The sequence below is a fragment of the Mustela nivalis genome, assembly GCF_964662115.1.
Source record: "Mustela nivalis genome assembly, chromosome: 4".
NCBI classification, from domain to species: domain Eukaryota; kingdom Metazoa; phylum Chordata; class Mammalia; order Carnivora; family Mustelidae; genus Mustela; species Mustela nivalis.
The window spans coordinates 93,886,780-93,914,137 of record NC_139023.1 but is presented as its reverse complement, the minus strand read 5'-3'; the positions used below and the strand labels follow the sequence as shown (position 1 = coordinate 93,914,137).

The window sequence follows — 27,358 nt, the reverse complement described above, 5'->3', positions numbered from 1 at the left end:
TAAATTGTTTTATACTTAATTAGAGTAGAGGAGTTCTTTTAAAAGCAGTTGAAAATACTTATTTGCATAGATCTTTTAAGAAGAACATTAGGTTCTAAAAAACCGAAAACCTTTCAGAAAGAGTAATAGAAGAAGCAAAACATAAGAGCAGGGATCCTAGCGCATCTGGTTTTTTTTTTTTTTGAGAAAGAGCATGTGTAAGAGAGCATGAGTGCCGGGGGAGGGGAGAAAGAATCTCAGGCAGACATCCTGCTGAGCGCAAAGCCTGATGCAGGGCTCATCTCTGGGCTCGAATGTTCCCTGAGATCATGACCTGAGCAGAAATCGAGAGTCAGATACTTAACCGACTGAGCCACTCCAGGGGCATTTTTTTTTTAGATTTTTATTTATTTATTTGACAGAGAGCACAAGCAGGCAAAGTAGCAGGCAGAGGGAGAGAGAGAGAAGCAGGCTCCCTGAGGAGCAAAGAGCCCGATGTGGGACTTGATTCCAGAACCCTGGGATCATGACCTGAGCCCAAGACAGCCACTTAACCGACTGAGCCACCGAGGCATCCCAGGCTCATCTTTTACATCCCACCCACTAACATAGCTAGTGCACAGCACTCCTCACGTATAGGCCTTAATATATGTATATAAAATGTATTTTTTTGAATTAATGTAATTTCTAGTTGTAAAAGCCAGTGTATTTGCCCAATTTATTTTGCAAAAATTGTTTTTATCCTATAGATTTCCAGAGCTTTTATCAGTGAAAAACAGCTCAAGTGACCAGATAAATATTACTAAAACTTTGAGGCTAACCAGTTAACTTTACCATTTTCAGGCCGTCATGAGGGCAAAGCCAGTTTGACATTGTAGAACTTTTTCATGGGTGGGGCAGTGAGAATCCTTTGCATATGGCAGAGGGATGGCCATTCGTGAAAAGGATAGATAGCTATTTTGTTACACAGCCAGTGCATATTTCTTTTTTCTTTTAAGATTTTATTTACGTATTTGACAGACAGAGATCACAAGTAGGCAGAGAGAGTGGGAGGAGGAAGCAGGCTCCCCACCAAGCAGAGAGCCCCATGTGGGGCTCGATCCCAGGACCCTAAGATAATGACCTGAGCCGAAGGCAGAGGCTTTAACCCACTGAGCCACCCAGACGCCCCTGCATATTTCTTGAGAGCCTGAAATGTACCAGGCACTGGGCTAGCGATATTAAGTGCAAGTCCCAGTTTCTCTGTTTGTGCCACTTAGACTGTAAGTGATTAAAAAGATGTAAATAAATGAATAAGATCCATAATTGGCATCACTAACATGTTGTGAAGGAAACCCACCCTGAGATCATGCATTGATAGGGTGCATTGATAGAGAAGGAGTCTTCTCAGGAGATAAAGTAGGGTCTTTTGAGACATTGGAGCCAGCCATGCAAGGAGAATATTCCTGACAGTGAACACAGGATCCCAAGGTACCTTTTGAAACCCTAAGAAAGTTCCATGAGGCTGGGCTGAAGGCAAGGGACTAGGTTAGGGTGGCTCAGGGAAATATTGACTGTTGAGCAGAGACCATCTCACAGAAGGTCTTAGGGGCTCTAAGGGATTTGGGGTTTATTCAGTGAGTTTAACTATGACTGGATTTGCTTTTAGAAAGAATTGCTCTGGTTTCTTTGTGGAGAAATACTGTTAGAAGGGGAGAGAGAAGACAGAAGACCAGTTGAGTGAATGTTGCCTTCACTGGGGAGAGAGGTGGGCTGGTGAAAGGAGGGATGACTCCAAGTATATTTGGGAGGTAGAATTAACTGGAATGGAATTGGGTGAAGGAAATTTTAAGAGAATAGCAGGTTTCCTGCTTGAGTAACTAGTAGAAGGCATTTCCTTAATGGTAAAGACTGACGGATGAGTGGGGTTTTGAAAGAAAAGGCTCCATTCAGTTGGGACATACTGAATTTGAGAAACTGGGGATCTATGAGTACAAATACCAAATTTTGCAGATATGAGCACAGAGCTGATAGGAAAGGTCAGGGCTGGGTATTAAGATATGGGGGTTATCTTCCAAGAGACTGAACTAAGGCAGTGGGAACTAATGAAATTACTTAGAGAGGTACGGAAAGAAAGGAGGACTTGTTCGAGCCAACCGCACTCAACCATGTAGAGGCTTTGTGAAGGAAGACAAGTCTTCAAGAGCAGTGGGAAGGCATGACCTAAGAAGTGGAGTATCCAGGAAGAAGTGGTGTTTTAGAATCTAAGAAAAAAGTGTTTCAAGAAGGAGCAGCCCACTAGTTATCACTGTTGCTGAATTAGGTTTCCTTGGTGTTAGTTGGGAACATAATACAGGTGGTCCTAGGTCACTGGACAATATTGGCGGTTTGCTGAGTAGATAAGTAGCAACAGAACATTAGATTTAGGCTCTCCTTTAACATCCTTTTACAAATCTATGTCAGTCCATTGGTAAAGTTGAAAGAGTGCTCTCTAGGAACCGGGAGAGTATATATAGCCAAGGTCTCCAGTGGGGTTCTTGGAAAGATCACTTTATCTTTCTGGGCCCCAGTTTATTTATTAGTAAATTGTGGTCAGGTCAGTGGGTGGGGATTGGATTAGTTTTTTTTTTTTTCTTCTTCCACTTCAGTGATGGTGTGAAATAGAACATTTTGAGCACCATGCATTAAAATACATACATTAAAACAGTTTATATTCTTAAAACATTTTTATTTCTGGTGTAGTTCTATTTACAGAACCAAAGTCAAGCAGACCTCTCTGTGTAGGTGTGATCTTAGTATTAGCTTAATGAAGGTGGAGGCTCATAGAGAATGGACAGGGTTAGTTATAGAAAAGGATTTTTACAATTTATATGTAGTGAAACTTTGATTTTCTAGTAAATCATAGCAGTCATTAGAAATAGTATTAAGATAAGTAGTTCTTGACTTATAAACAATTTATGATTAAAAATGCAAACCATCATTTGGTTTTATTTTATACAATACAGAAAGTATATCTTTTTCAGAGAATATAGTTGAATTACCACTTTTATTGAACAGTTTTTTTTTTCTTGAACTGTAATGTTAAGGAGAATTTTAAGACACGTCAAACCATATACATAATTTGGTTTCTTCTCACTTGAAAAATTCTTTCAGCCTTTTTTTTTTTTTTTAATTTATTTGACAGACAGAGATCGTAAGTAGGCAGAGAGGCAGGCAGAGAGAGAGAGGAGGAAGCAGGCTCCCTGCCGAGCAGAGAGCCCGATGCGGGGCTCGATCCCAGGACCCTGGGACCATGACCCGAGCCGAAGTCAGCAGCTTAACCACTGAGCCACCCAGGCGCCCCTTCTTTCAGCTTTTTATGATAGATAATCTGTGAGTACATTTTGCAAAGTGTGTTTCTTCTGAAAGGCAAAAATTGAAATAGGAAATGCTTAAAGCCTTTGGAAATTGGATTTTATTTTGGTAAAGTTCATACTTAGTTGAATTTTATATAGAGTAGTAAAAAAGAAGGGAACTCGTTCCCTGTGCTGCCAAAGCTCAGAGGTGTAAAAACTTGGCTTGGTTAGAAATACATAAGATTGAGAATAACCAGTCATCTGAGGCATGTAATACTAACCTGTTTATTACTGTGCCTACCAAACAATGCATTTTTTTGTTTGTTTTTTTTAAACTTAGCGTTATTTTGGTTAAGCCTTAGGTAATTTGCTTCATAAATAAAACTTTAAATGAGATCTGTTTATACGATTTTTACCATTTAAAGGGTAGAAATTTATACTGACACATGTAATTTGGATCACTTTTTCTATTATGAAGATAGAAAAATCTCCATCATTTTTAGCTATTTAGAAGTGTTAGGTGTTTTCAGGAAGAAAGCAAAGTAGAGAGGGAAATCATTTATATACTAGACAATGCACAACTTTTTTTCAGGTGAATGCAGAAAAGTTCATTTTTTTCAAAAAGTATATGGGTTTCTTAGAATAATGTTTGAATGCAGATAGTTAAGTTTATCTCTCTAGACTTACTTAGTAATAAAGTTAAAGTCTTTTTTTAAAAATTAAGATGATTTAATGGAGCTCCGTACATAATACATAATAATGTGAGGTCGACCAGTCGATGACTTAGGCTAGGCTTACTTTCTTTTAGTCCAAAGAGCTTTTCAGCAGAATCAACGAATACTACATAGCTATTAGCTTTATTAACATGTTATGTATAATTGCTGTTTATATTGATAACTTTCCTTCTTTCAGCTGAATAGGGCCTCAAAAGTTTTTTATCTAGTATTTGAGTACTTTTGTTTTTCTCCTTTAAAAAAGTCAGTATTAGGCACTACTGGTTACTACCAGCTGAAGCCTCACACAGCTGTGTATTTAGCATTTAACCATGCTAAGAATTGCTAATTAGAACATCAAACTGGACAAAGCGTACCCAGTGGAGTTGATACAATACCATTTTTGTTCGAAAAACATAAATAAATAATCTTTACACATTACTGGTTTCATTAATAAGCATTTGTGTCGAGTATGTAAAGCAGACAATCTTTAACAAAATGTTTTAACCTGCTAGGAATAATTTAGCAATATCATCCTTTCATCAGGATACATAATCTCTCTAAAATAATGGCCAGCTTAGTAAAAAAATGTCCAGTTTACATGTGGCCTTTCGATTTCTCTTTCTGTTCTTCCCTTTTCTGTTTCTGCTCCCATTCAGCAACTGCCCCCCACCAGCCTGACTGCCCCCACCCCGCGAGCCCCCCAACACACAGAAACTTTGTTCTGCTCTCCTTCGCTCTGCTTTGTTTTATGCCTGATATAAACCCTGGTGCCAGGAACCCTTCTGTAACACCTCAGTCCCTTACCGTGGCTCTGACGGCCTTATATTCCAAAAGCCCCATCTCCTTTTCTTTTATTAAACTACCTTGTTCCTAAATAATCAGATGCAGTGAGCTGAAGCAAAGGTCAGGTCTAAGAAATTTGTTTAGTGCTGTGTTAATGGCCGATAGCAATGTAACGTATTACCTTTCTAGGAGTAGTGAATATTTTATACTGCAATCGGAGGTCCAGTGACAGTACGACGTAAGTGAGAAGAATCAATACCAGTAGCATAATTAGTCTGGTTAGTAAAAGGCAGAGGAGAACAGGCCCAGGGGATGGGGACCACACTCTGGGTATCTTTCCTATCAGCTCCTGTTGCTCACTCATACGGGGGATTATGCTCTGAAGGGTTCAGACTGTTTCCCAGGAGGAGAAAATGCAGCATTTTTAGTTTGCCACCTTTCGGTCTCACAGTCATTGTGAGTTCAGCGGTAACAGGACTGTTAGCAAACCTGACATGGTGCTGGGATTAGGCATGCTTAACCTGACTTCCCCCTTTTTTGGTTTGGGGATTAAATAGTCCAGACAAGGAATAATACTACACTGAGAAGCTAAGGTGTGCAGAAAATCTTCAAATACTTTTTGAGTGTTTAAATGGCACAGATTTTGTTGAAAATGTTTCCTCATTTCATCATTCTCCAACACGCGTTTGCAGAAGTACTGAGGTTGTGATCACCTGAAATTCCACAAGCGCACACACTTCTGCTTGTGTTGCTGTTGTTTGTGACCTTCGTAGACTACCTCTGCTCCACTGACTCACGTGATCACACCTGTGTCCCTGCATGGCACAAGTGTCCTGGGATTCGAGAGACCCGAGTGTGAGTCCCATGTCTGCCCCTTGCTAGCTTTGTCATCACGACGACTGCCCACAAGAATTTCTCAAGGGCTGTTTTCTTATTTGTAAAAGGAGAAGATCTTTGCTTATATAAAAAATGTTCACTAAAGGTCAGTTTAAATAATATTTGTAAGGACTTATGAATTACAGAGTGTTACATTAGAGGATATTGAAGTATGTGGGGACTATATGTTATGAATTTTAAAAGATGCATCGTTGACCTAAAGTGAGCTGCATTTTTAAGAGAACATTTAGTGGAGATCTGAGTTTAGGTGCCGTTTTTTCTGCTAACTCCAGTTACAAACAGGCTTTTTTTCTGGCAGTCTCATTTATCTGGATGCCAACCAAGAGCTAGAAAAGCAAGTCAAAAAGACATTTGAGAAGCCAAAATAAATGACCAGATGTCCAGGAACTCAAGTTTGTATACTTGACTCACAGTAAATACCTTTAGGTTTTGTCCATCCCAAGTTCATTTACTCTAATTATGTACCTATGAAACAGCTTGGTTAAAGGTCACCAGTGTTCTGGCAAAGCTGGCGGCTGCCCAACACGAGGCCAGGCTCCAGGATTCCTCTCCTCTTGGGCCACTTTTTTTTTTTTTTTTAATAAAATTAAGTTTACAATTTTTTTTTTTTTTTTTTGCTTTGCAAAGTAATTTCAGAATGTTGAGAAATAACAAGCTCTGCTTACACATTTAAAATACAGTTTTTTTTTTCTTTTTAAAGATTTTATTTATTTATCTGACAGAGAGAAACCACAAGTACACTGAGAGGCAGGCAGAGAGAGAGAGAAGGAAGCAGGCTCCCTGCTCAGCAGGAAGCCCGATGCGGGACTCGATTCCAGGACCCTGAGATCATGACCTGAGCCGAAGGCAGCGGCTTAACCCACTGAGCCACCCAGGCGCCCCTAAAATACAGTTTTTAAACTAATCTCTGTGACCAATGTGGGGCTTGTACTCACCACCCCAAGATCTAGGGTAGCAAGTTCTACCAACTGAATCAGTCAGATGCCCCTAGATTTATTTTTAATTCATGCTTTCAGGAAAAGTAACTTTGTAAAGCTCAGTACTAGCTTTTAAATGACAGATGTATAAATGATACAAAATCACACTATTTGGGAATGTTCTAGACCTTGGAAAATTTTGACCTGATGTCCTTATTTTATGAAATCGGCAGGCGAGAATTCTACCACTGAACCACCAATGCTTATTTTATGAAATCGGGGGCTAAAGTTCATCTGCTAAAGATCTTAAAAGGCGAGAAACCAAGATGAAGAGTTGCCTGGGGGTGCCTGCCTGGCTCAGTCATGTGACTCGTGATGTCTTTCTGGGTTGTGGGTTCAAGCCCCATATTGGGTATAGAGATTACTAAAAAACGAACAAATTAAAAAAAAAAAAAAAAGAAACTCCTTGGTTACTTTATTCTCAAGCCTGCTGAAGATTAAAAGAGCAAACAAATTTCTGAGATAGGCATGCTGAAAACAGTGAAAAGTGACAGTTTAAGAGTCTCATGCTCTACCGACTGAGCTAGCCAGGCGCCTGAAAAGTGACAGTTTAATAACATGACAGAAAAAGGAGTCCCTTCCGAAATAACCATAGGAAGAGTATAGCATAGCCCTCTGGGGCCGTTAGTGTAGACACTGGGGACGTCTCTCTGTTACAGTGACACAAAATATAATTGGAACCATGTGTTGTATATTCTTTGTGTAATCAAGGACAGACATGCATAGAGCCTTTTATAAGTAACAATAGGCCTTAGATATCATGTAAACCGAAGGACCCAGAACGATGCAGTTCACAACAGGCTTCAGATGTATTTGTACTTAGGTTAAGGGATTCAGAAACACTTCATGGAGATAGGCCCAGTTTATACATTTGCAAAACGAAGAGTGTGGACTAAAATAACCGTTGGAGTTACAGGCCAAAATATGTAACCTCATATACCCTTTCTATCAGATTAATACTACATCTTAAAACTCTGTCAGATTTCTTAAAACCAATTTTCCCATAGAATACAAACAATATAGATCTAGAATGACACGTGGTACTTGCTTTATTCACTTAAAAACATCAAAAATGCTTTTGTCATTATGATCTGACCATAAAATAAGACTTAGAAATTTTTAGGTCATATTCATTTATTTAACAAATATGCATTGAGCGCTTGCCTAAATCCAGAGACTGCATTAGCTCCTGGGAACACAGGATTTAGCAGAACAGTCTTGTGTCCTCAAGGAACTTAAATCTGGTAGGAAAGACAGATACTAACTTCTAATCACATTGAATGACATTTGGAAGAACTATGGAAATGACGGGTGCCTGGAGAGTTTGGCATTAGAATGTAGGGATAAGGAACAGGGTCCATTAAGAGCTTTTTCCCTGCGGGTCCTAAGAATGTTCCGCTGTAGTTTTTCTGGATCTGTGCTATGGAAATGCTTCCTGAGTAAGACCACTTTGCCTTTTATAGCAAGATCCTTTGGAGCAGCCAGAACTAAAACTCCTTGAAAGGAATAGTAAAGGGAAAGGGCTAGGTCAATTTTGAGGGGCAGTTACCTGTTTTTCTCTCCCACCCTGCTGCCTTCCATCGCTCTTTTCCTGTCTTTTGTTATCATTTCCATAATTTATTGATGAACATCATGTATGAGGCAGTAGGCATTCTCCCATTTTAAAATTCATCTCTCTGGACAGGGAGCAAGAGCCTCCTTCGGCTACCACCGAGGTTAACATTTTAGATCATTTGGATGTTTGGTTCACGTGAAAGGTTCTTTACTTACTGGAAAGTTATTCCCTCCCACAAGCTGCTTGCTTGAGTAATGAATTCTCTTTTTCAATTTGCAGCTTTACCCAGGTTCAACTGCCATTCTTAGATCGCTCTTAAAGCACAGAGGAGTTTGTAGCTTGTGTCCAACAGGCACTGAGGATTTCTAGGTCTCTCAGATCTTTTCTAATCTGATGGGAATCTTGGCTGAGAACATTTCTTTATCCTTATAAAAGAAAATGCCCAGTCCTCTTCATACCGATATCTTTGATTCATCCATCCATCCATCCATCCATCCATCCATCCATCCATCCATTCATTATCGAGTAATACCTGGTGAGTGCCTACTGTGTGCAAGGTACTCCATTAGGTGCTGGGAATGCAGAATAAAACCTCACACTCCCTAAAACTCCAAAGGATCTTACATGCAGTCTGTGAAGTTCTATAGCCGCTGGGCATCTAGTGCTAGTTCCAGTTGCGGAAGAAAACCCCAAGTGGACATGAAAGATAGCAATCTTTGGAGCTCTGCTGCCCTCTTTATCAGACTTCCTTCACTCCTTTCATCCATCCATCAATTCTGTCACCAAATATTTATTGAGAGCTAGGTGTTGTTCTAAATGCCATGGTCAAATAGTATATTAGCCATGCCTTCCATTCAAGGGACTAGAAGAGCTTACCATCCCGAAATCTGATGTTAGGGGCATTCTGGTTCCCTGGCTCTTTTGTTAACAAGGGCCTTCATATCCCCGTTAGGCCTAGACACCCACTTGAGGCCAAGAGTCAGAAAGTGGTGCGGGAAAGGCAGCCTTGCTGGTCTGTAGATAATTTGTGACGATGAATCTGCACCCTCTGATGTTTCCCATTTCTTCCCTTTACCTTTTCTTCTTTTATGGTTTCTTGACTTTTACTTTTGGAAACCATCTGTGTTGGAACTGACCTACGGAGGCCTCCTGGTACCAGACTGGGCAGAGACTTTAACACAAGGCAAACCTGTGTTTTAATTGTCATTTACTGGTTTTAGGTTATCGGGCAAGTTACTTAATTTCTCTGAACCTCAACTTCTTTACCCATGAAATAAGAAAGATAATTTTTTTGTAAAAATACACAAGGTAAATTGTAAGTACCTGGCACAGGTAGACTTAGTTTCCCTTGGTTGCCTAGTGTTGTCTCCCAGAAACGAACAGTTGGTGAGAGGAAAAGTGGATCACGGGTAAACACTGAACTGGAATGGAGATAATGGATGCTTTATTGGAGGCATAAAACACAAATTGTTGACTTTTGTGTGACCTTTGGTGCATTTTCCCTTTCACTATTATGATCTCATAGATGACAGTTTTCATGGCAAGAGATATTAGAAGAAAGAGGAGAAAAATTCTGAAGAATTTTTCTTAGAAGAGAAACATTCCTCAGGTTCCCACTTATGTAATATTTTTCAAGAATAAAGTTATAGTTGTTTGCTTCAGTAGATATTAGCTGCCATCCAAAGTAAATAGAATATTTTTAAAAATACTGTTCAAGTAAAATAAATGTATGGGTCATGTATTGCTAGATGATTTTTTAAGTAATCTCTAGCTCCAACATGGGGCTCAAGCTCCTGACTGGGAGATCAAGAGTCACATGCTCCATGGACTGAGCCAGACAGGGACGCCTGCGTTGCTGGATTTTATTCAGTTCAAAGACCCATCCTAGAAAATACCACCGAAAAAGTGAAGCCTTGGTTTTGGGACACTTTAATTCCTGTTGTCAATCTTAGAGTAATTTCTGTGGAGAAATTCTGCTAAGCTTTTGATGTTGCTATGTTGAAAAACCTGACAGGCAAAATCCAAATTTAATTCCTAAAATTAATAGCCTTTTAAAAGGCTAAGGATGAAATTCGAATTCATAATTTGTAATGAATCTTTGTCAACTGATAATTGATATCGAAGAACCACATAAGGCTTACTTTGGTGGCATTGCTATCTTCAGAGATAATAATGTTATCTTAAAATACAGTTTCATTGTTAATTTATTCTTCCTCATTCCTCCAACCATCTGAGAGATCTGTCTCTTTCTTTGCTCAATCTCACTTTGTGTGGAAATAAAAACAGATACTTGAATTGGACTTTATAAAATTTTGGTCTGGTAACTGGTCCTATATGACATAATCCTAGGGGCTAATTCATATAAGTGGTGAGAAAATTATTTTAGTCATTTCTAAAATATTAGGTCTGTTAATATCCCATAATAATGTTAATTAGGAAGAAAAGAAAGAAAGAATGTTTGGTGTCTACAAATTTCGACCGTTGCTAGACAGAGGCTTATTCATACACCTTTGTATGAGTGGAGTTACAGTGAGATAAGACCCATGTATATTGATTATTCAGTGATTCATAAAATAAGGGATTACCATTGAAGTAAACTGATAGAAAAATGAGAGAGAAGGGCAGAGAAAAAAAATCATTAAATTGTTTAATTTTTTTCAAGCTGTTTTATACTCACTGCAAAATTGAGAAGGTACAGAAATTTCCCATAGATGCCCTCCCTGCACCTACGTTATATAACCTCTTTCCCTGTCAGCATCCCCACCAGACTGGTATGTTTGTTACAATTGATGAACCTGCATTGATACATTATAATTAAACAAAATCTGTAATTTAAAGAAGAGTTCATTCTTGGTGTTGCACAGTCTTTGGGTATGGACAAGTGTATTATGGTGTGTATTCATCATGATAGTATCATGCAGAGCATTTCAGTGGCCTAAAAATTCTGTGTGCTCCACCTGTTCGTCCCTCCTCACCCAACCTCGGGCAATGACTGAGCTGTTTGACCATCTATAGTTCTGTCTTTCCCAGAATGTCTTCTAGTTGAAATCATACCATATGTAGCCTTTTCAGATTGATGTCTTTGACTTCATACTATGCATTTAAAGTTCCTTTACATCTTTTCATAGCTCAGCAGCTCATTTCATTTTAGTGCTGAAAAATACTTCATTGTCTGTAGGTACCACAGTTTATGTACCTATTTACTTACTTACTGAAGGTCATCTTGATTGCTTCCAAGTTTAGCAATTATGAATAAAACCACAGTAAACATCCCATATGCTGGTTTTTGTGTGGACGTAAGTTTTCATTCTCTTGGATAATTACTAAGGAGTGTGATTGCTGGATCATATGCTAAGAATATATTTAGTTTTATAAGAAACCATGGGTTGTTTGCGTGCCTGTATAATTTTGCTGTCCTACCAGCATTGAATATGAGTTCCCTGTTGTTCCACATCCTTGCCAACATTTGATGTTGTCATTGTTCCAGATTTTGGCCATTCTGATAGGTGTATAGTAGTACATCCTTGTTTTTTTAATTTACGTTTCCCTGGTGACATATGATGTGGAACATTTTTTCATATGCTTATTTGTCATCTGTGTATCTTAAATGTTGAGGTATTAGGTCAGGTCTTTGGCCCATTTTTAAGTCAGGTTATTTGTTTTCTTATTGTTGAGTTTTAAGAGTTCTTTGTATATTTTGGATAACAGTCCCTTATCAGATGTGTGTTTTGCAAATATTTTCTCCTACACTATAGCTTGGCTTTTCATTCTCTTGAAAGTATCTTCATGAACCTGATTTTAATTAGGTTCAGTTTATCCATTCTTTCTTTCATGGATACTGTCATTGTCACTGTATCTAAAAAGTCATCACCATACCCAAGGTCTTCTAGGTTTTCTCCTATATTATCTCCTAGGAGTTTAGTAGTTTTGTATTTTATGTTCAGATCTGTGATTCATTTTGAGTTAATTCTTCTGAATGAATGGTGTAATACTGTGTCTCGATTCTTTTTTTTCTTTTTTTTTTTTTTGCATGTGGATGTCCAGATGGTCCATTTGTTGAAAAACCATCTTTGCTCCATTGTATTGCCTTTGCTACTTTGTCGAGAATTAATTGACTGTATATGGATCTATTTGGGGGGCTCTCTTTTCTCTTTTGTTGACCTATTTGTCTGTTCTTTTGTCAGTCCCAAACTGTCTTAATTACTATAGCTTTATAGTAAGTTTTGAAGCCAAGTAGCATCCTCCAACTTTGTTCTTCTTCTTCAGTATTATGTTGGCTATTCTGGGTCTTCTGATACTCCATATAAACTTTAAAATCATTTGTTGATATCCGCAACTTGCTGGGATTTTGATTGGGATTACATTGATTCTATAGATAAAGATGGGAAGAACTGATATCTTGACAGTTTTGATTCTTCCTGCCCATGAACATGGAATATTATTTATTTAGTATCTCTTTGATTTTTTTTCATTGAGAGTTGTGTGGTTGTCCTTATATAGATCTTCCATGTGTTTTGTTAGGTTTATACCTAGGTACTTCAGTTTTGGTGATACTCATTTAAATGGTACTGTGTTTTTAATTTCAAATTCCACTTGTTCATTGGTGGTATCTAGGAAAGTAATTGACTTTTGTGTATTAACCTCATATCCTAAAACCTTGATATAATCACTTATTAGTTGTAGGAGTTATTTTGTTGGTTGATTATGTCATCTGTGAACAAAGGCAGTTTTATTTCTTCCTTCTAAATCTATATTTTTTAATTCACTTTTTTTTTTTCTTTTTTGCCTTACTGCATTAGCTAGGACTTGCAGTTCAGTGTTGAAAAGGGTAGTGAGAGGGGACATCCTTGCCTTGTACCTGATTTAAGTTGGAAAGCTTCTAGTTTCTCACCATTAGGTTTGAGATAAGCTGGAGGTTATTAAGTTGAGGAAATATATCTTTATTCCTAGTTTACTAAGAGTTTTTAATCATGAATGTGCGTTAGATTTTGTTAGATATTTTTTCTGCATCTCTGATACGGTCATGTGATTTTTCTATTTTAGCTTATTGATGTGATAGCTCATAATAATGTATTTTTGCATGTTAAACCAGCCTTATGTGCCAGGGATTTTATTAGACCTTTTGAACCTAAAACAGATGCAGTTAAACTTGAAGGAATTATAGGGTCTAAATTTCTCCGTTGCCAGAATTAGTCTTTCATCTTCATGTGCAGTTTGATAGAAAAGCAAAAATTAGTAATCATTATATTTCCCATTCACCTGTTTACTGAAAGATAGTGCTACATAACTGATAATTTAAAATTAATGATAATGAGAGGAAATTTCGTATCTTTTAAGTATATTGAAATTCCCGTTAAAGAAAAATAAATAAACATCAGTAAGAGGAGGAGGAAATGGGCTCATTATGCTTTGTAACGTAGTGGCTCTGAGAGTTAGTGCTCTCTACACGCTAATAGTCTGCTCCTGCTAAAGTTGTGAACATGACCCTCACATATTTAATACAATTGTAATGTCAGATGCAACATTGACTGGCTGAAAGATAATGAGGTTTTTCAACGTGCATTAACCTTAGTGGAGTTTTTGTTTGTTTGTTTGTTTCAGCCATTTATATCTTTGAAATATTGGGATTTTGAGCCTACAGTTTTGTCACCTATATACGGAAAACTTTCTACCTTATAGTGGTGTTTTGCCATCTAAATAGGACAGCAGAGTGAGTAAAGCACATTGTTTAATGCCAGGACGGGCTTATTTTAGATGCCCAGTAATTGGTACTATTAATTTATAGCAGGATGAACATTATGTTAGAGTTTTTTTAGTAGAATTTTATTGCTGTGTTCTTTGCAGTATGAGATTCTTTAGCTATTCTTTTTACCAACTGGAAAAGCTATGACTCTTTTGCTTCCCAAATTCCACTGCTGTGTTTTCACTTGAATGAGCAGCTGTATGATAAAACTCCCAGCCTAGACAGCTGGATAAGCTAACACTCAACAATTCAGTAAATAAAACTCCATTTTATTTATTTCACCTTTCTCTTTCATAGCTATTTTAGTTTGTAAGCAATGGGATTTAAGTTTGATGTTTGACTTTAGGTTGGCTTAGGAGAAAAATGTATTTATTTCAAAAAAAAGGTTGTTTTAAAGGCCTGCGAAAGGATAAGTCATAGAGAAATTAATAGGGTGGAATTACCTGTTTAAAGACACTCTCCTCTTGGACATAGAGAATTTTTTTTTTTTAATGCAGAATATGGTGCTTTTCTTTTGTGAATTATTATCTATAAGCCTCTGAAGTATGTGGTGTCTGTTGAGTATCATACGTCAATCAGAACAAAATTAGAAACAGTTGTCCCTTTAAAGGATTCTTTTTCTCCAAAATGGGCAATCACCCTTGGGGGTTTTGAAAGAAAAACAAAAAGACCTTTTTGGTTCTTGTTATTTTAATGGTGTTTTAGTTTGTATAATTTGGCTTAAGGTCCAGGGTAAAAATGGTGGAAGGGCAGGGCCCAGTACTTAAGATGCATGGTCACACTCTCTCTGATTGTTTTATTTATATTAAGTTCTAAAAACAATGTCTGGACGCAGGATAATGGCAATGACCTCAATTGCAGCTCTTAGCTGATTAGGCCCTCATGTTCAGAGAAGAATATTGTCGAAGTAAATTTAAATTTTTTTTAACAAGATTATTTATTTATTTATTTGTCAGAGAGGAGAGAGGGAGAGCGAGAGAACACCAGCCAGGGAAGCAGCAGGCAGAGGGAGGAGAAGCAGGCTGTCCACTGAGCAAGAAGCCTGATGCTGGACTAGATTCCAGGACCCTGGGATCATGACCTGAGCCGAAGGTGGATGCCTAACAAACTGAGCCACCCAGGCACCCCAAATTTAATAGTTACATATAATTGGTGAATGATAAAGCAAGCACCTAAGTAAGCCTCTTGAATTATATTTAGGACTGTTGGGTCCCCCAAAATTGGGTACCCCAATAATGAGTCCGTGATTAAAGGAGTGAGATTGATACAGAGCAAAGGTCAAGCAAAGCTTTATTTCAAACCAAGCATCAGGAATCATACTGACCATCAAACAGACCGGTCGGGGCAGCCCCTCCAGAGAGGACAACCCCTCCCTGCTTTCCAGACTAACTTTTATAGAGCAAAGGCCATGTGGTTGGACCTGGCCACACACAGGTGTCCAATGAGATTGTAACACACACAGGAAACCCCACAGTGATGCTAGGTGACCAACTGAATTACAATTTACTCTAGTAGACATTTGAACCAGCCTATCACACCTTGGTTAAGATTGGCGCCAAAAGGCTCCCAAAGGGCAGGGCCCATACTCCTTGGTAGCTAGGAGACAGAATGTGCCCACTGACTGAATACCTCTGGCCTGACCCACCCTTGTACTTGGACTTTGTTACCTGGGACTGGTTTCCCTGACTTGCTTTTAAATAAGTTCCCCTGGAGGGGGGTGGCAAGGTCAATTTCAACCCGGGTTCAACTGGTTCGACTGGGGTGGGGCTGCTCTGGCTGAATAGGCCCTTACAGGACAATTAGGAAAATCCTTGGAAAAAAAAGTAGTGGTAAGTCATATGGTATCAAGGAGAAGTACGTGTGTTTTATGGTTTATAACATTTGGTGCTTGTGAAAAGGCACTTGTGGGGCTTAGGAAAAAATGTTTACGTATTTTCCTGAGTGAGTTAATAATACTTAGTCCTTAAATAGCTTCTTCAGGGCATTATTTTAGAGTCAGATTTCTATTCTATTCTAGTCAGATTACTATTTCACAAATCAAAAAAAAAAAATAAACCAGTCAAGCTTTAATTTTTTTCTGGTGGTGCTGAGCTTGTTATTTGGCATATATGCGTGGTAGGTACTCTGTGATCTCCGTGGGATGCACGAACACATTTATAATTTTTATATTAGTTTCTCAGATGGAAACTCAGCCTTCAAGCATAATACATAGCAGAGTTTAGAGAGGGAATCTCTTTGGTGAATGTAGGCATTCTTTCTTAATGTTGTACTGAAAACTCTTGGAAGCCGTGGAACATCAAAAATGAAATACATCTTTCTTAAACTCCTTCCATGTTTCTTTCTGGTTTCAGCAAATACTGGTGCTTCTTCCTTGGAAATGATATCTGTCCTTTTCTGTTTTATTTTCTGTCCACTCCCAGTTTTTGTCAATTATAATAACCTCACATATGAACAATTACAGAGCCTGCTGACCTGCTTCCCTAGCTTCCCTCTGTAGGCGCCGTGCCCTTTTCCCTGACGCTAATCTACCCTAAAAACGACGACAGATTAATCTTCAGGTACTACAGCACTCTGCAGTTACTTCTCTAACGATAAATTCTCTTTCCCTTACATAAATGATCAAGGTCAAAAACCTGAAACTTGTAGTCAGGCCTACATGCTTACGTGTATCTATTGTTATTTCTCGCCGTTGACTCACGACCAGTCTTACCGATTTTATTTTTTTATTTTTTTTTATTATTTATTTATTTATTTATTTTGTCTTACCGATTTTAACTATAACTCCATTTGAAAGACTTTGTGGACCCTTTTTTAAATTACGTAATGGATTTCAGCACATCACTTTGAATTGTAATTATTTTCTCCTCTTCCGAGCCTCTTGAGGTAGGCACTTTATTTCATCTCTTAGGTGTCCCTGGACTTGTAATGTTGTAGGCTCATGCAACTTACAGTTGGTGGTCTATACATTTTTAAGTCTTTACCTGCATAAAATGTCCTATCCTTGTATTAAGGGACTTTATCTACTCTTTTTTTTTTTTTTTTTTGGTTCAGTTAAAGTTTATTGAGTATTAAGTAGCTACAAGACATGGTATTGGGTGCTTATATGTAGTGCTGAGTCTACTTCTCTGTGCAGTCTGTCCATAGCTGACAGTGGCGTGCTCGCCTTTGATCACACTGATGCACTGATTTGCTGGGAATCATCAATTGCTAGCTCTTCATTCAGGTATTTATGTATTAATGTTCCTAACCTGGTTATTAGTTCATTAAAGTCATGTTCAGTTTCTGCTGTAATTAAATATGTGGAAAACACCCACTGCATACTCTGCCCAGAGACAGAGGTGTCCTAACCATCTTCAAGGTGGAAAGTAAGGAAACTTTGTAGGAGGAATTCAGAGTCTATGACAGAGGAGAGAATTTAATGAGTGAAATTGTTGGGAAAGGCAATGTAGAATTTCTTGAACGATAATAAGCACTAAGAGGTCCTTGAAAATTAATACGAGTGGATGTTGTTTGGTGCGGACTCCCCGTGAAGAGGCATGGTGTTGAGTGCTTCCCAGGCATCCTTCCATTTCTTGTTCAGGCTTGTTAATTGACGGAATGGCGGAAGACGTGTGAACACAAGCAGATGTTCTGGCCTCTGCATAATACGGTGTCCTTGCTTATTGTTAATGTATGCCAGTTCAGTGTCTTTTGTTTGCCAGTTGGGGCGGTTTTCTACCCGGAAGACTCTCAAATCTAATGAATTCAGCCTTTTCTTCTAAAGAGCTTTGCCTATTCTTTACCTGGAGTATATAATGAAAGATTCCTTGTTTTGATCTGCTTTATTCATCTTCATTGTATAAGACGGAATGCCATGGCAGCATATTGAGCATAGTCTGAGCAGGTCACTATGTGGCACAGTTTCTGAGCGTTACTAATAACTGAACAGTGTATTAGCAAAAAAGAGTATGCACTTCTTGCCTGTGATGGTGAAGGAGGGTTAGGTGAATATGCTGAGTAGTCTCATTTATATGTAACCTCAGTCAGACAGATAGTCTGTTTTTTTATTTATTATTATTATTATTATTATTTTTTTTTTTAGTCAAATCCAGATACTTAATGACTGATATTAAGCTGTCTGTAACAGATTGGGAGAAAAGCATTATTATTATTATTATTTTAATCTTGGCCCATGATACAAGAACGAGGTTTGAGTTATATGTACTATTCATCCAATTTTGTCATGAATCATAATGAAATAAGAAAATACTTCTAAGGAAGAAGCAGTCAGCAGGTTTTTAAAAAATTTTATTAGCAGTGCTTTGGGTGGATTAATACCTGTATGCTAAAGCAAAAAAACAAAAACAAACAACAACAACAACAAAAAGGAATAAAAGGAAATAAAATAATTAAATAAGAAAAAAAACCCCACAAAATATTTAGCAGTTGCAGAATTGGTTAAGATTTGGTTAAGATCTTTGGTTAAGATCTTAACCAAAGATCTTAAGATTGGTTAAGATCTTTGTGCATGTCATTGTTTTTCTCTTCCTTCTAGTGGGCTGCCAAGAGAAAGGTAAAATGTAGTCTTTGAGGATGGAATAAAACATGCTATCTTTTCACTGACCAAGTTAAAAAAAAACAAAAAACACTTTTTATGAACTGCTTGGATATTAATAACTTCAGTTTACATAACATGATCCTTCTGAGGAACTTAAAGTAATTTTTGCATTACCACCTGTCAGTTAATGTCTTGCTTCAGTTTCCTCAGCTGTGAAATAAATTAGGGGGATAACATAAATTTTAGCTTGTCTTCAGACTTTGTGATGCTGGGATGATGTTGGATTTTCAGGGACAGCCTCTGGTCCCTGAGGTACTGGATTGATAATATAGTACAGGTAGAGTATTCCAGTTTCAAAGCAACCCAAATGATCTAAAAATTAGTATTATATTCATACTTCGCAGTTACCGTACTTCTCAGACCTGCACGCCACACAATAAGGAATGCAGTCCCCTGTGTGATACTGGGAATGCAGCATCCAGTCAAGCAGAAGTAATGGACATTTATTTGAAGCCTCCTGTTTTGCATTTTTCATGATTTCATCATCTAGGATTAGGAATGCGAATAAAAGAAAACAACTAAGGAGCCATACACAATGGTGGTTATTTTTGTGTCACATAAAGTACTGAGGTGGGCCGTTCAAGGTAGTATGGCAGTTGTGACCAGTCAGCAGGGGCCAGCCCTCTGTCCTACTGTCCCAGACGGCTGTTCTTATCCTCATGGTCAAGATGACTACTGTGTTTCAGCCATTGGAAGGCCCACTCTGCTTATGTGTCATTGTCCGGAATGTGGCCTAGTCACATGTTCATGCTCAGCTTCTTCAAAAGGCTGAAAAATGTTCTTTACTTGGGTGGCAGTAATGCCCAGTTAATGCTTGGGAAGTGGAACTCAGGAAGTAGAGGAAGTGGATTTTGCGAGGCAGCGAGTTTCTCCTCTACGATGATAGACCTTTATTTATTATAAAAGAGGATTTAAATGCTATTTATGGGTGAAAATGAACATTCCAGGGTAATGTATTTATTTTATGGCTGTATGGTGTGTATTCCTAGTACACTTGGGTGTTTTCCCCACTAAGAAATACAGACTTACATGTGATTGCTTTAAATTTAGTAAACACGGGGGTGCCTGGGGGCTCAGTCGACTCAGGTCATGATTTCAGAGTCCTGGGATCAGCAGGGAGTCTACTTCCTCCTCTCTCTCTGCCTGCCTCTCTGCCTGCTTATGATCTCTCTCTGTCAAATAAATAAATAAAATCTTGAAAAAAATAAAAAATAAATAAATTTAGTAAACACGGATTTAAACGGTATGTGAGCTGTTGATTAAAAGCAACGTTTTGGACCAGTGTTTTTGTTTGTCTTTTGTTTTGTTTTGTTTTTTACCAGCATTGGATTGGTATGCGAGATTTTTCCTGACTGAGCTCACTTGTAGATTCTGCATTTGCCCTGAGGACCTGATATTTGCTAGGATCACTGAGTCCCCTCTCCCCAGGTGTTAAGTTCTTTGCTGTGATTCCAGCCATTTGTTGCCCTCTGAGTTGTATTATTTCAGAATGACTGGCAATTGGCCAGGCCTGGAGCCCTGCTTACCTGTGTCTTCTCTTCCTGGAGCATATTACAGTATTACAAATAGCACATGTTGGGTAATTTTCCCACATTCTCACATTCCTTTTCTGTATGAGCTATTTTTTAAAGGTTCGTAGGCTTTGATGCAGTATATATACTACTACTCCATACAATATATTAATTTGTCTGTTTTTACTTTCAAATGATACACATGCATTCCTATATTTTTATGAAATATTTTGTCCGTGACTGTGGTTTCTAGTTCCATTAAAAGATTGATTTCTTGGTGGTGTTTATGATGCTTGATTGTTGGTTTTTAATGTTTTAAGTGTTAATTTATTGGAATTTGTTGGAATCATCTGCTAGGTAAGAGGAGTCCAGGATGATCTCATAAACTCCAGAGTTTTTGTTAATCTGGGCTCTCTTTAACTGATCATGCTCATTTCTTTCCTCTCATAGAAATGATTTTTTCTTCTGTAAGTGCAGAAGTTCTCTTTCTATTCTGCAACATCTTTTTGCTTTTTTCCCTTGAATATGACCTTCCCTTTGCCCAAAAAGTTCTTTTTCACTCTACCATTTCCTGTCTCTACTATAAACTTTTCTACCTGAAACTCAGTTTTTTAAAAACTCCTTACCTTTTTATTGTTCCTGACAAGTGTTCCTTCTCTACTTTTGTTCTCATTTTGCCAGGTCTTAGATTTTTGGAGCTAGGTGAGATGCTTGAGATCTTTGCCAGCAAACATTTTAGTTACAACTGTTAAGGGGAGGGAGTGTTTTTTTAGCTAGTTTTCTTGTTTTTCATTCTAGTGGATGATTGTCATACAAATTTTCCTTTGGAGTCCTAGAATAAAATAAATCCCATGTATCAAGAAAATATGTCAACAATTTGACTTGGCAAGTCTTTATTCTTTCCATTTTTCCTCATCTGAGAATATTTGAAGAAGAATCTTCCTAGAGTATTAAGGTTTTTATCTTTATCTATGTCTCCTTGTTACGATATAAAATTCTCCATGTTTTAATTTTATGAGAAATTCAGGACAGTTTTAAGGTTTAAAACAATACTGGTTGGTTTTCAATATATGCGTCATTTTTGCTCACATTTTTTTGTTTTGTTTTGTTTTCTTTCATTGCTCTCATACATACTCTGATAGGGGTTTCCTTCATGCTCTCTCTGCTACAAACATAGCTCAGTTTCATAAACTCATTAAGTGCTTACTACTAAACCTATACAGAGCAGTGGTTTTTTGGAACACGCATAGCATGTCTGGTAGTCAGTGGTGTCCAGGAATGAGAATAGAGAATATGAATTTGTTGTCCGAAAGTTTCCTTTGGAACAGTGTCATTATGCATCACAACTAGATTCTTAAGACGTCTTCCAGATGTGTCTTAAAGTAATAATTGATCTATGATATACTGAAGTCCTAAAATACAACTTCAAATAACCTAAATACCATGTAGAGTAATAACACTTGTGAAAATGTGTGTATATTTCAGAAAAAGATTTACAAATGAACCTTTGGAATAAATCCATTTATATGTTGATGGGTGTTTGCATGGGTTTGATTTAGCAAAACAATGAAAATTTCATGTAAGCTATCAGATATGTATTTAATGGATGTTTGAGTATACCTGATTTAGGGTCAGTACAATGTTTTGGGTGCTTTGATATTCAAGGAATTTATAGTCTGCTAAAGGAGATGACATATGTATACAAATAATTTTATAATAAGTCCATATATGAAAAATACCATAAGAGAGATATAAAGTACTATCAAAAGAAAGACACAAATAATAATTTCTTAAAATTGGCAAACTCAAAGGTTGGTGTAGAAGGTGGTATTTGATCTTTCCTTGAAGCTCCTGTTCAGAATGGATAGATGAAAGTACATGATGCAGGGTAACCAGAGTGAACGAGTGTGGGTAGCAATGGGACAGGCTATGAGAATGTAGAATGATCTAAGGTGGTTCACTGTAGAAAGTGAGAAGCAGATCGGCCTTGGATTGTCCATGAAAATCTGAAGATTTTTTTTTTCCACAGATTAAGTTTGAAAAATGCAGTTAACAACTTGAGCATTGGAGCGCCTGGGTGGCTCAGTGGGTTAAGCCTCTGCCATTGGCTCAGGTCATGATCCCAGAGTCCTGGGATCGAGCCCTGCATCAGGCTCTCTGCTCAGTGGGGAGCCTGCTTTCCCCCTCTCTGTCTCTGCCTGCCTCTCTGCCTACTTGTGGTCTCTGTCAAATAAATAATTAAAAAAAAAAAAAAAAGAACTTGAGCATTGAGTAGAGAATACTTGAATAAGACTTTTTAGTATACTGGTTTGGATTATACAGCCAACTTTTATGAGAGGACTTAGGGTTTAGGATAGAAAGAACTTGTCAAGAAAGAAATTTTGGGCTGCTCATTCAGAGGTAGACTTCTACTACAGACTTCTTTGGGAGCATAGTGTGGTTAATTGTATTAATGGAAGGAAGTCATGATATTGGCAAATTAGAAAAGCAAATGAATCCAAATTTTAGTTCCACAGAGTTGACTTGAGAGTGTGAATAATTTGATGGAGTGCACCTGTAAAAGAAGTACCAGGAGAGGGACTGAGAGACGTGATAACCCCATGCAGCCTTATGGTGTTTGTCCTTCATTTATACAGCCTTTGCTGAGACCAGCTAGGAGTTTTACCTTTTTCTGATCTTCCTGTTCTTTCTCCAAGCAGTGGTGAAATTTGTTTGTAAATTGTCTTTATATAGGTTAGTCTGTGAAATATTACACCACCTAGCAGGCACTGTTACCATGGCTCTGCTTATTTCTGCCCCAAGCAGAAGTGCTTTCCCTGAGATGACACAACTACTTATGCCAGGATCAGTGTACCATTGCCCAGACCCTTCTGGGTCATTGACTTTGTCGCATAGAAGGCGTTGCACTTCCTGAATAGTTGTGGAAATAGATTATCTAAAAGGGGAGTGAGGTTGAGGGTCAGGGGGAGATCGGTTCCTAGTTTTCTAGTCTGTATCTTACTCCCCCAAGCAACTACAGAAGTAAACCAAACACCTCTCCTGCCTTCTTCCTGTCCATGTGCAGTATTCGTGCTCAGCATGGAAAGACACTAGAGCTAATGGAAATATCTATGAGGTGATAGGGTGTGATCTTATCACACATTTGGTTTTTGTCTAGCTTCATAAACATTTTTTTAGATATTTGGGAGAAACTGACTCAGGTGCACTCTGATGCTATTATTGATGTGGAAGGATCTTACTGAGTGATTTACCCAGGAAATGTTAGGAATCTGACTGATTTTAACCAATTTCTGCATTTACTATTCTTCTCTTTATAGGTTTATAATCTAGAAACACCAAACGCCAGTATTACAGTATCAGAAAAAAGATTTTCTTTGATTTATGAAGGGATTCTTTAGTTGTCAAAGAATTTTTGACATTTTATTTAATTGAACTATTAATGTGTTTCTAATTGGTTTTGGAACCATTTACATACAACTTTGAATTGCTGGTTGCCACACATTCCATTCCATTCTGAATTCACCTCAGAAATTAAGAGAAAACTGAACTACAGTTTATAGAAACTTAATGTAAATGTTGTTTGAAATTATATTATTTATTTGCAGGGTGTCCATTTCCCCAGCACAGAGGGAACAAATAGGACAAAGGTAGCATTCATGTGCTGCTGATAGTGAAGCCTGACCTGGACTCTGAACTTCTGGGTGGGAAACCATAATCTTGCTCTTTTTTATTCCTGGTACCTAGTGCCTGGCACTTAGGAATTGACCAATAAAAGTTTAACTGTTATTAAATTCTTGGATAAATGAATATGCCTGCAGGTTAACTAAGGGCAGTGCACTCAGTCCTTGGTAATACCAGTATACTTGAAAAGGGAACAGGCTATAAGAATTCTTATGGAAAAATACCAGGTGGATATTCTATTTTTCTCTGTTGATCTTGATGTAGACCGTAGGTCTACTGCTCAGAATTAGGTTCTTTGGGCCTCAAGTTTGTTATATTATTTTCTTAAATAAGCAGTTGAGGTGGGTTTAAAGCACAAACTAGGCTTTCAGTGCCCACAGTTACTTCCCCTTCTCTCAGTCTTTTCTGAGAAAGAGATTCTACGACTTCATATTGGATCTCTTAGCATTTTTTAAAATTAACATATGATGTATTATTTGTTTCCAGGGGTACAGGTCTGTGATTCATCAGTCTTTTACACACACAATTGACAGCACTCACCATAGCACATACCCTCCCCAGTGTCCATCCCCCAGTTTGTTTCCTGAGATTGAGTCTCTTACGGCTTGTCTCCTTCTCTGGTTCCATCCTGTTTCATTTTTCCCTCCATTTTATGATCTCTGTCTTGTTTCTCAAGTTCTTCATATTAGTGACATCATATGATAATTATCTTTCTCTGACTTCCTTTGCTTCACATAGTAGCCTCTAGGTCCATCCGTGTCATTGCAAATGGCAAGATTTCATCCTTTTTGATGGCTGCATAGTATTCGTTTGTGTGTATGTGTGTGTGTGTGTGTTTGTGCGTGTGTACACCACATCTTCTTTATCATTCATCTGCTGATGGACATCTGGGCTCTTTCCATGATTTGTTAGCCTTGTTTTTAAGATCCATCTGTGACTCTTGAGAAAGTAACCAAGTAAAATTCTTTGAGATGTTTCGATTCCTAGAGCTGTAAGAGCAATCTTAGTGACATTTAAACAACCATTTTTTAAAAAAAGATTTTAATTTATTTGACAGAGATAGAGAGAGAGAGCGCACAAGCAGGAGGAGTGGCAGGTGGACCGAGAGGGAGAAGCAGGCTCCCTGCTGAGCAAGGAGCTGATGCAGGACTCCATCCCAGGACCCTGGAATCGTGACCTGAGCTGAAGATGACGTTTAACAGACTGAGCCACCCAGGCACCCTTAACAACAATTTTTTCAATTCTTGTAGAATCTGTAGGCAAGGGATTGAGGTAGGGCCCAAAAGGAATGAATGCCTGTGCTTTACCTTCTCTACGGTTTCGACTGGAAGACTTGAGAAGGAGAAGCTGGAATCATCCCTAGGCTCATTCAGTCAGATGTTGGGCTGTTGAGAGTGGCTGTGGCTGTCCACTGCGACCTTAGTGGGGGCTCTTTCCTAGAACTCCTATTTGCGGCTTCTCCATGTGGCCTGGATTTGCTTCTAGCTCATATCATAATTTGGGCATCAAGGATGCATGTTCCCAGAGAGAGAAGCAGGTGGCATCTGTATCCTTTCTGATGACCTAGCTTTTCATGTCACATAAGCATTCCTTCTACCATATTGATCAGAGCAGTCACAAGCTGGCCCAGCTTTGAGGGGTAGACACAGAGAGCTTCACTGGACTGGGGAATGGCAAGCTTCTGAAAGCACACATGGGACTGCAGCCATTGTTTTATTGCTGGGAAAGTCCCAATCTACCACACGATGTAACTCCCATGTGTGTTGCTAAAATGTTCACATATGATTAATAATTTTTTTTTTAAAGATTTTATTTATTTATTTGACAGACAGAGATCACAAGCAGGTAGAGAGGCAGGCAGAGAGAGAGGGAGGAGGAAGCAGGCTCCCCGCTGAGCAGAGAGCCCGATGTGGGACTCGATCCCAGGACCCTGAGATCATGACCTGGGCTGAAGGCAGAGGCTTAACCCTCTGAGCCACCCAGGCGCCCTGATTAATAATTTTTATAGCCCCCTAGAGTGAGTGCTTTTACCAAATAGACTATTTACCAATTCCTTGTATCCATTTAAAAAACAACCTGAGTTAAATGTTTTAAACAGATGCTGAAATTGATGGAGGAAAGTTTAAATTTAAAAGAAAAAATAGTAGCTTTATTTGTATTCCTCAGTGTGGTGATTACAGGTTTGTTAATATTTTGGAGAGCGAATTGTTAGAACTTCTAATAAAATGAGATTGTACAAGTAGTAAAATGATTGCATTTCTTCTCTGACAGAAGTAAATAATGAATACTCAGCTTCTAGGTAATTTTTTCCAGTTCTTTTTGCTTTATGCTATTTAACTTTTCCCATACCTTAATTTTAATCGAAGGCAACTTAGTTCAGACATATCATAAAGGCATACTTTATATAGTTCTAAGCTCTATTGTGTGATTGAATAGGGAGTTACAGAGATATTTTATACAGGAATTACCAAATTCTAAGAAATACCAAAATCGGTAAGATCCTCAGACTTCCTTTTTTTTATTTATTTTATTTGTTCTGTTTTGTTTTTTATTCTCTCCCTTTGGGCAAGTGGCTGACTTTGCTAGTCAGAGTTCTTTTCTTTTCTGCCTGGCCACTTCTCTTTAGGGTGAAGGTGGTCTGGAGAGGCCCAGCAGGGGATTAAGTTGGACTCATTCTGGAATGAGAGTCTTGGTCATTATGAGACTGTGATCTGGTTTGGAGTCCTCTCAAAGGAACCAGATTGAGTAGAGGATGAAATTGATCTTTTGTGGGATGGCCTGGACAAGGACTGTAGGCACGTAACATCAACTCTTACGTTCTAACTTATTGAACTAGTGGACTGTGGTTTAAATAGTGCTGTGAACAGAAGTGTTACTAATTTATCTTGCTGGGTATTCTAGACCCAGAGTGTCTTTTTCTCACTCTTCCTCAAGAATTGCAGTAATTTGGGGGCAACTGGGTGGCTGGGTTGGTTAAGCGTCTGTTTTCAGCTCAGGTAATGATCTCAGAGTCCTAGAATTGAGCCCCCTGTCCATGGGGGGGGCGGTCCCTGCTCAGTAGGAGGTCTACTTCTCCCTCTCCATCTGCCCTTCTTCTTCTTTCTCTGTCTCAAATAAATAAATGAAATAAAAAAATAATAATTACAGTAATTTCTTCATCATATTCTCTTTGGGAGAAATATATATTGAGGACACCACTGGTCCTATTGTCCATAACACTCATGTGTTTCCCCTTGAGGTACAAAGCTATATCCGCAGCTGATTTTTTCCTCCCAGGTTTCAAATTTCCCACTCCTTTCTAGATTGTTCCACTTGGAACAGAAGTGGCACAGAAATCTCAAATTCATTATGTTCAGATGTAAGCACATCTCCCCCCACCCCAACAGACCTGCTTTCCTTTTAGGTTAATTCCACAGCGATTCCAGACCAGAAACCTGAAAATCATGCTAACCCCGCCTTCTCCCAAGCTCTTACTTAAGTCTTTGGTTCTAATACACACTCAGACACATTTATTCCTTACACTTCTCACCAGCCCAGCCCTGGTTTAGATCCTCATCTGCTCCTCCCCATCTCCCCATCTCTTCTAAACACCCCATGATAATCTC

General features: G+C 38.3%; 1 protein-coding gene across 3 annotated transcripts in view; it reads left to right on the top strand.

Moving 5' to 3' along the window:
* Positions 1-27,358, top strand: part of UGT8 (UDP glycosyltransferase 8) — an 89,650-nt gene that overhangs the window by 42,919 nt on the left and 19,373 nt on the right. The gene's annotated exons all lie outside the window — the stretch shown is intronic.